General features: G+C 48.5%; 2 non-coding genes across 2 annotated transcripts in view; both read right to left on the bottom strand.

The window, feature by feature from the left end:
* LOC125798642 (5.8S ribosomal RNA) overlaps positions 1-149 on the bottom strand; it is a 154-nt gene extending 5 nt beyond the window's left edge. Inside the window, exon 1 of the ribosomal RNA XR_007437434.1 lies at positions 1-149. This exon is cut by the window's left edge and continues 5 nt beyond it. This is a non-coding gene — a ribosomal RNA (5.8S ribosomal RNA).
* Positions 150-520: 371 nt separating this feature from the next.
* On the bottom strand, positions 521-2,384 carry LOC125798632 (18S ribosomal RNA). The gene has a single exon (XR_007437425.1). It is a non-coding gene; the product is annotated as an 18S ribosomal RNA (ribosomal RNA).
* Positions 2,385-7,500: the final 5,116 nt, after the last annotated feature.

Raw genomic sequence — 7,500 nt, 5'->3', positions numbered from 1 at the left:
CTCAGACAGGCGTGGCCCCGGGATTGACCCGGGGCCGCAATGTGCGTTCAAAGTGTCGATGATCAATGTGTCCTGCAATTCACATTAGTTCTCGCAGCTGGCTGCGTTCTTCATCGACGCACGAGCCAAGTGATCCACCGCTAAGAGTTGTACTCTTTATGGTTGTTTTTGTTTCGAAGCCATGTAACCAACAGACACAAAAAGTGACGGTTTGAAATAATGTTTTACGGCAGCCGCGGGTACGGGCGCCCCGGAACGCCTAAGCGAACTCGGGGTCATCAAACCGCGCCGCCGAGCCGCCTCCGGAGTAAGAAACCCCGCAGACGGACTTCGGGGGCCAGGTACCCGTCTCCCTTTGGCCGTAAAACACGTTTTTGCTCAGGACACCGTTTTTCGATCAAGTCATTAAAAGGCCGAAGGGAATCCCTGTAGTTCCCAACGTCGGGCCGTGGCTTGAACATTTTTGTTGGTGGAAATGGGAGTCGCGCCTACTGGGAGGCACTACCAACCCAAGTCCCGGTAATGATCCTTCCGCAGGTTCACCTACGGAAACCTTGTTACGACTTTTACTTCCTCTAGATGATCAAGTTCGATCGACTTTTCAGCACAGCACCAAGGCCCCGCGAAGGAGCCCCGGCGTGGCCGATCCGAGGACCTCACATAACCATCCAATCGGTAGTAGCGACGGGCGGTGTGTACAAAGGGCAGGGACTTAATCAGCGCGAGCTGATGACCCGCACTTACTGGGAATTCCTCGTTCATGGGGAATAATTGCAATCCCCAATCCCCGTCACGAACGGGTTTAAGCGGATTACCCGCGCCTCTCGGCGTAGGGTAGGCACACGCTGGCCCGGCCATTGTGGCGCGCGTGCAGCCCCGGACATCTAAGGGCATCACAGACCTGTTATTGCTCCATCTCGCGTGGCTATACGCCACTGGTCCCTCTAAGAAGTTAACCGCGACCGCGGGGGGCCGCGTAACTATTTAGCACGAAGGAATCTCGTTCGTTATCGGAATTAACCAGACAAATCACTCCACCAACTAAGAACGGCCATGCACCACCACCCACAGAATCGAGAAAGAGCCATCAGTCTGTCAATCCTTTCCGTGTCCGGGCCGGGTGAGGTTCCCCGTGTTGAGTCAAATTAAGCCGCAGGCTCCACTCCTGGTGGTGCCCTTCCGTCAATTCCTTTAAGTTTCAGTTTTGCAACCATACTCCCCCCGGAACCCAAAGACTCTGGTTTCCCCGCACGCTGCCCGGCGGGTCATGGGAATAACGCCGCCGGATCGCGGGTCGGCATAGTTTACGGTCGGAACTACGACGGTATCTGATCGTCTTCGAACCTCCGACTTTCGTTCTTGATTAATGAAAACATTCTTGGCAAATGCTTTCGCTTTCGTCCGTCTTGCGCCGGTCCAAGAATTTCACCTCTAGCGGCGCAATACGAATGCCCCCGGCCGTCCCTCTTAATCATGGCCCTGGTTCAGGAAACCCACAAAATAGAACCGGAGTCCTATTCCATTATTCCTAGCTCAGGCATTCAGGCGAGTTTGGTGCCCGCTTTGAACACTCTGATTTTTTCAAAGTAAACGCTCCGGACCCCTGAGGACCGGACACCCAACCAAGGGCATCCGGGGGGCGCCGGGAGGCAGGGTCTGGGACAGGCGGTAGCTCGCCTCGCGGCGGACCGCCAGCCCACTCCCGAAGTCCAACTACGAGCTTTTTAACTGCAGCAAATTTAATATACGCTATTGGAGCTGGAATTACCGCGGCTGCTGGCACCAGACTTGCCCTCCAATGGGTCCTCACCCATGTGTTTAGGATACGTTCATTCCGATTACAGGGCCTCGAAAGAGACCTGCATCGTTATTTTTCGTCACTACCTCACCGTGTCGGTAATGGGTAATTTGCGCGCCTGCTGCCTTCCTTGGATGTGGTAGCCATTTCTCAGGCTCCCTCTCCGGAATCGAACCCTGATTCCCCGTTACCCGTGGTCACCATGGTAGCCCCCTATGCTACCATCGACAGCTGATAGGGCAGACATTCGAATGAGACGTCGCCGCCGCGGTGGGCGCGCGATCGACCCGAGGTTATCTAGAGTCACCAAAGGGCCGGGGGAAACCCTCGCGGGTCCCCCCGGGTGGGTTTTGGGTCTGATAAATGCACGCATCCCGGCCCCCCCGAGAGAGGACCGGTCAGCGCTCGTTTGCATGTATTAGCTCTGGAATTACCACAGTTATCCGAGTAACGTGTGGAGCGATCAAAGGAACCATAACTGATTTAATGAGCCATTCGCAGTTTCACTGTACCTTCCGTGTGCACTTAGACCTGCATGGCTTAATCTTTGAGACAAGCATATGTTACTGGCAGGATCAACCAGGTTGCTGCGAGTGGTTTTTGTCACAGAAAAAACCATTGGTTCTTAGAGGGGAGAGGGATCGGCCCCGTACCGTCCGAAGACCCCCCGGGGAGGGGGGGACGGGCGGAGAGGCTCGTCCGAGCTCACCCCTCATTGCTCCCAGTGGAAATTAGTGTGGCAACTCCGCTGCGCGAGTTCCCGCTTGCTTCGGGGATAACAAGGAAACGCTCGTTCCGAAACCGGGGGTCCGGAGCTTTTTGAAGCCGGGTGCTGGAGCTCGGTTGGGCGCGAGGACCACCCGAGGCATCCGAGTCCGACGGCTCCGGGCCGACCGGTTATCGTGTTAGGGCAGATTGATATATAGACGGGCCGTCTACGACTCCCTCGGATAGGTTCGGAAAGGTCCTCCCCCTGACGGAGGACCCCCCTGGAGGCTAACCCGCTGGGTCGGGTAGGAACGCACCGCGCACAGTGGCCACGGAGGGCCGCGCGGCTGCCTACCCAGGCGGGCTCGGTAGTCCATTCGGTCGGGTCAAAATAATAAAAGAGATACCCCCCCTGGAACCGTCTCTGGAAGTTTTGGTTTTTCCTCCGTACCGCCTGGGGGGCGGGGGGGCGGGACGGAGGCCGACCTGCGGAGCTTCATGGTCGGGTAGGATCGGGTCCGTGTTATAGTGTCCAAAAATCCGCTTTGGAACTATTAATGGGGCTTTATTTAAGCTCTGCCATGCTTAGAAATGAATGGAGAATCATCTCCAGTGCTTGGACCCCTATAGATTGCCACTCTCCTCAACAGTCCGACGGCACCCCTTTGAAAAACCCCCCGACGAAAAATCCTCCAGAGCGCGGGCGAACTCGCTCCGAGGCCGACCGGAGTGCACCTTCGTCGGGCAAGGGAGTCGGGCGAAGGGGGTCAGAAATCCTGGAGCTCGCCACCCTCACTAGTTTTTGGCGTGAAATGGTAGACCAAAAGTGGGGACTTAGAAAAATTTCGCACTTTTTCGACCTACCACTGGTAGACCGAGTGGGACTTAGTCATTTTTTCAGCTTTTTCGGGCCTACCACTGGTAGACCAAGTTGGACTTAGTCATTTTTTCAGCTTTTTCGAGCCTACCACTGGTAGACCAAGTTGGACTTAGTCATTTTTTCGACTTTTCGGAGCTACCACTGGTAGACCAAATGGGACTTAGTCATTTTTTCAACTTTTCGAGCCTACCACTGGTAGACCAAGTTGGACTTAGTCATTTTTTCGACTTTTCGGAGCTACCACTGGTAGACCAAATGGGACTTAGTCATTTTTTCAACTTTTCGAGCCTACCACTGGTAGACCAAGTTGGACTTAGTCATTTTTTCGACTTTTCAGAGCTACCACTGGTAGACCAAGTTGGACTTAGTCATTTTTTCAGCTTTTTCGAGCCTACCACTGGTAGACCAAGTTGGACTTAGTCATTTTTTCGACTTTTCGGAGCTACCACTGGTAGACCAAATGGGACTTAGTCATTTTTTCAACTTTTCGAGCCTACCACTGGTAGACCAAGTTGGACTTAGTCATTTTTTCGACTTTTCGGAGCTACCACTGGTAGACCAAATGGGACTTAGTCATTTTTTCAACTTTTCGAGCCTACCACTGGTAGACCAAGTTGGACTTAGTCATTTTTTCGACTTTTCAGAGCTACCACTGGTAGACCAAGTTGGACTTAGTCATTTTTTCAACTTTTCGAGCCTACCACTGGTAGACCAAGTTGGACTTAGTCATTTTTTCAACTTTTCGAGCCTACCACTGGTAGACCAAGTGGGACTTAGTCATTTTTTTCAACTTTTCGAGCCTACCACTGGTAGACCAAGTTGGACTTAGTCATTTTTTCAACTTTTCGAGCCTACCACTGGTAGACCAAGTTGGACTTAGTCATTTTTTCAACTTTTCGAGCCTACCACTGGTAGACCAAGTTGGACTTAGTCATTTTTTCAACTTTTCGAGCCTACCACTGGTAGACCAAGTTGGACTTAGTCATTTTTTCGACTTTTCGAGCCTACCACTGGTAGACCAAGTTGGACTTAGTCATTTTTTCAACTTTTCGAGCCTACCACTGGTAGACCAAGTTGGACTTAGTCATTTTTTCAACTTTTCGAGCCTACCACTGGTAGACCAAGTGGGACTTAGTCATTTTTTCAACTTTTCGAGCCTACCACTGGTAGACCAAGTTGGACTTAGTCATTTTTTCAACTTTTCGAGCCTACCACTGGTAGACCAAGTTGGACTTAGTCATTTTTTCGACTTTTCGAGCCTACCACTGGTAGACCAAGTTGGACTTAGTCATTTTTTCGACTTTTCAGAGCTACCACTGGTAGACCAAGTTGGACTTAGTCATTTTTTCAACTTTTCGAGCCTACCACTGGTAGACCAAGTTGGACTTAGTCATTTTTTCAGCTTTTTCGAGCCTACCACTGGTAGACCAAGTTGGACTTAGTCATTTTTTCGACTTTTCGGAGCTACCACTGGTAGACCAAATGGGACTTAGTCATTTTTTCAACTTTTCGAGCCTACCACTGGTAGACCAAGTTGGACTTAGTCATTTTTTCGACTTTTCGGAGCTACCACTGGTAGACCAAATGGGACTTAGTCATTTTTTCAACTTTTCGAGCCTACCACTGGTAGACCAAGTTGGACTTAGTCATTTTTTCGACTTTTCAGAGCTACCACTGGTAGACCAAGTTGGACTTAGTCATTTTTTCAGCTTTTTCGAGCCTACCACTGGTAGACCAAGTTGGACTTAGTCATTTTTTCGACTTTTCGGAGCTACCACTGGTAGACCAAATGGGACTTAGTCATTTTTTCAACTTTTCGAGCCTACCACTGGTAGACCAAGTTGGACTTAGTCATTTTTTCGACTTTTCGGAGCTACCACTGGTAGACCAAATGGGACTTAGTCATTTTTTCAACTTTTCGAGCCTACCACTGGTAGACCAAGTTGGACTTAGTCATTTTTTCGACTTTTCAGAGCTACCACTGGTAGACCAAGTTGGACTTAGTCATTTTTTCAACTTTTCGAGCCTACCACTGGTAGACCAAGTGGGACTTAGTCATTTTTTCAACTTTTCGAGCCTACCACTGGTAGACCAAGTTGGACTTAGTCATTTTTTTCAACTTTTCGAGCCTACCACTGGTAGACCAAGTTGGACTTAGTCATTTTTTCAACTTTTCGAGCCTACCACTGGTAGACCAAGTTGGACTTAGTCATTTTTTCAACTTTTCGAGCCTACCACTGGTAGACCAAGTTGGACTTAGTCATTTTTTCGACTTTTCGAGCCTACCACTGGTAGACCAAGTTGGACTTAGTCATTTTTTCAACTTTTCGAGCCTACCACTGGTAGACCAAGTTGGACTTAGTCATTTTTTCAACTTTTCGAGCCTACCACTGGTAGACCAAGTGGGACTTAGTCATTTTTTCAACTTTTCGAGCCTACCACTGGTAGACCAAGTTGGACTTAGTCATTTTTTCAACTTTTCGAGCCTACCACTGGTAGACCAAGTTGGACTTAGTCATTTTTTCGACTTTTCGAGCCTACCACTGGTAGACCAAGTTGGACTTAGTCATTTTTTCGACTTTTCAGAGCTACCACTGGTAGACCAAGTTGGACTTAGTCATTTTTTCAACTTTTCGAGCCTACCACTGGTAGACCAAGTGGGACTTAGTCATTTTTTCAACTTTTCGAGCCTACCACTGGTAGACCAAGTTGGACTTAGTCATTTTTTCGACTTTTCGGAGCTACCACTGGTAGACCAAATGGGACTTAGTCATTTTTTCAACTTTTCGAGCCTACCACTGGTAGACCAAGTTGGACTTAGTCATTTTTTCGACTTTTCGAGCCTACCACTGGTAGACCAAGTTGGACTTAGTCATTTTTTCGACTTTTCGAGCCTACCACTGGTAGACCAAGTGGGACTTAGTCATTTTTTCGACTTTTCGGAGCTACCACTGGTAGACCAAGTGGGACTTAGTCATTTTTTCAACTTTTCGAGCCTACCACTGGTAGACCAAGTTGGACTTAGTCATTTTTTCAACTTTTCGAGCCTACCACTGGTAGACCAAGTGGGACTTAGTCATTTTTTCAACTTTTCGAGCCTACCACTGGTAGACCAAGTTGGACTTAGTCATTTTTTCGACTTTTCAGAGCTACCACTGGTAGACCAAGTTGGACTTAGTCATTTTTTCGACTTTTCGAGCCTACCACTGGTAGACCAAGTTGGACTTAGTCATTTTTTCAACTTTTCGAGCCTACCACTGGTAGACCAAGTTGGACTTAGTCATTTTTTCGACTTTTCAGAGCTACCACTGGTAGACCAAGTTGGACTTAGTCATTTTTTCAACTTTTCGGAGCTACCACTGGTAGACCAAGTGGGACTTAGTCATTTTTTCGACTTTTCGAGCCTACCACTGGTAGACCAAGTTGGACTTAGTCATTTTTTCGACTTTTCGAGCCTACCACTGGTAGACCAAGTGGGACTTAGTCATTTTTTCGACTTTTCGGAGCTACCACTGGTAGACCAAGTGGGACTTAGTCATTTTTTCAACTTTTCGAGCCTACCACTGGTAGACCAAGTTGGACTTAGTCATTTTTTCAACTTTTCGAGCCTACCACTGGTAGACCAAGTGGGACTTAGTCATTTTTTCAACTTTTCGAGCCTACCACTGGTAGACCAAGTTGGACTTAGTCATTTTTTCGACTTTTCAGAGCTACCACTGGTAGACCAAGTTGGACTTAGTCATTTTTTCGACTTTTCGAGCCTACCACTGGTAGACCAAGTTGGACTTAGTCATTTTTTCAACTTTTCGAGCCTACCACTGGTAGACCAAGTTGGACTTAGTCATTTTTTCGACTTTTCAGAGCTACCACTGGTAGACCAAGTTGGACTTAGTCATTTTTTCAACTTTTCGGAGCTACCACTGGTAGACCAAGTGGGACTTAGTCATTTTTTCGACTTTTCGAGCCTACCACTGGTAGACCAAGTTGGACTTAGTCATTTTTTCGACTTTTCGAGCCTACCACTGGTAGACCAAGTGGGACTTAGTCATTTTTTCGACTTTTCGGAGCTACCACTGGTAGACCAAGTGGGACTTAGTCATTTTTTCAACTTTTC

This window comes from Astyanax mexicanus, unplaced genomic scaffold (assembly GCF_023375975.1).
Source record: "Astyanax mexicanus isolate ESR-SI-001 unplaced genomic scaffold, AstMex3_surface scaffold_67, whole genome shotgun sequence".
Taxonomy (NCBI): Eukaryota; Metazoa; Chordata; class Actinopteri; order Characiformes; family Acestrorhamphidae; genus Astyanax; species Astyanax mexicanus.
Note: the sequence above shows the minus strand (reverse complement) of the source record. Positions and strands in the feature narration are given on the sequence as shown.